Here is a 2,449-nt window from a genome sequence, read left to right as displayed (position 1 = left end):
TTTAGCTTCCGCTATTTCTTTCTTGTTTGTGTGTGCTTCACTTGGATTAAACAGCGTACATAGTCATATTAGCTTTCAGCTTCTCAAATACTAGTGCATGATGCTGCAAAAGAAAAAAATAACACTGCAAGAATAGCAATCCAAACAAAAATGGAAAGGCTGGGCTACAAGAACAAAACTACATAATTACTCAAATTTAGGCATTCACACATTTTGATATTCACTACTTTACTAATCATTACATCAATCTCGCACTTGCTTTAAACAGGAATATATAAAAAAGGCAACCTTTAAAAAAGAATCTGTACTACTGACTCAAATTATATCCTCCCAAAGCAACTGTTCTCAATTTGGTTAATATGAGCCAAAGATGATTCCAAGTAGCTCGTTTTATTGAGGGCAGGGAAAATACTCTCTTTAAAAAAAGAATTGGTTTTAGGTTCTTTGCAACTGTAAGGGTTATCAAACACACATTGTTGCAACAAACATACTTACTGAAAATGCATGTTCTTGAGAAATGCTCAATACATAAGTTGAAATAAGGGCATGTAAATGCATATAAAATTATTTATATTTTTTAAAACACTATCTTGCTATACAATGAACTTCAAAAGAAAAACTGCACATGATTGTGCATTATAACATTTTGGGTTTCTTGGCTGAAACAGCCAAGATATTTTTAAACTATTTGAAGTCACAAGGAGGGGAATGGATGTGGCTTGAGAAAAAGGAGGAGCAAGAGCAAAAGAGTATGATTTGGGGACTAAGGCTGAAAAAAATAAAGATCACTGGTAAAGTAAAGGTATACTAATGTGCATCCTGTGAACAGTACTATTCTTTATTCTATTAAAAATCTCATGTAGTTTACTACAATTTTAACAACATCCAGAGTACCAACTACCAAAGAAAGCAACAGCATAGAACCAGAGTTTATACGACTTCCATTTCTTCTCTAAGGCAAAGGATGTGTTCTCTCAAACATCGTGTGAAATCCTTCTTTATGTATAATATGCATCTATTGCTCTCTTAGTCTTGTTACACCCTAAAAAAATGACCACAGCTATGTACGGTGAAATTACTGCAGCCAAACAAAATATACATTTATTTTGTACTTAGGAAGACAGTATCTCCTGGCAGTGGTCCAAGGTCACCTATACAAATGGTTTTGCTCCAGAAGGATGCTATACTACTAAGTTATATATACCAAGGCTGTCAATTAATTAATCGCAGTTAATGTGTGCAATTAAACTGTTAATGGGTTCTTGCATTTTGAACTCATTAACTGCACATGTGATTTTGGGGCCTGCAGTGAAGAGGACTGTAGGGCAGCCCAGGCACAGGCTCCAGGAGGCTGCAGCTGTGGGGGTGCACACAGACATGGACACACAAGCAGCCGCAGCCTGAATGCTGCATGTAGAGCAGCACCATGCCAGTAAGTCTGAGGCAGGGAGGGCACAGGGAGAGGGAAGGGAGGGGGGCAGATGGAGGCCCCCACAGTGAGGAAGGGAGTGGGACAGGGGCAGGGCCTGGAGTGAATGGAGCCCCGAGGCCAGGGCAGGTTGTCCAGAAGCGTGGGGGTGGGGACAGCTCCCCACTACTGCACGCACTCCTGGTGGAGGCATGGGCAGCGTGTGCCCCCCAGATTTGTACATGGGGTGGAAGTGGGCTGAGGTTCTGTGCCCTGCTGCATTTGCCCCAGGAGCCACGCAACTCCGTGTTGTGTCTCCCACCACCACACAGGCAAGGAATGCTCAGCTAGTGTGCGGCTCCTGGGGCAAAGGCAGTGAGGCGCAGAACTCCAACCTGCAGAGGACAGCCCACCTCCATCCCATGCACAAATCTGGGGGACACGTACCCTCCAAGCCTCCCCCGGGGTGTGCTCAGCACTAGGGAGCCACACACCCCTACACCCCTTGACAAGCCACCCCCAGCTGTCCCACAATCTGCCCTAGCCCCAGCATCCCATTCACCCCAACCCCTGCCCCACTCCCTCTCTTACCATGGGGTTCTCAATCTGCTCCCACCCTCCCCTCCACACTTATCTGTGGGGCAGTTCCTGTCTGTATGTGTGTGTGTCCATGTTCAGGGCCGTCCCTGGGGAGGGATGCGAATGGCACAACTGCCCCAGGCCCCGTGGTCAGTGTCACATAGGCCCTGCTGCGGCCCCCAGCCCCTCCACTCTCAGCTTTCAAATCTGGAAATGAGGCAGTAGAGTTGTGCAGAAGGCATCCCTGCTGCTGCTCTTGAGCTCTCTGGCTTGTTTGGGTGGGGCAGGGAGGATGACCTTAATGTAGTTTGTTGCCTCATGTTGAGGTGTGGCAGGGGTGAACAGTTGTGCCCTTTGTGGTGTGCTCAGGAGCACTGCATCTCAGTCCAGAAAAGCCTTAAATATACCTAAACTTAATATTTATATTGGGGCTGTCAAACAATTAAAAATGTGTTTCTTATA

Source organism: Alligator mississippiensis, chromosome 1 (assembly GCF_030867095.1).
Source record: "Alligator mississippiensis isolate rAllMis1 chromosome 1, rAllMis1, whole genome shotgun sequence".
NCBI classification, from domain to species: domain Eukaryota; kingdom Metazoa; phylum Chordata; order Crocodylia; family Alligatoridae; genus Alligator; species Alligator mississippiensis.
Note: the sequence above shows the minus strand (reverse complement) of the source record.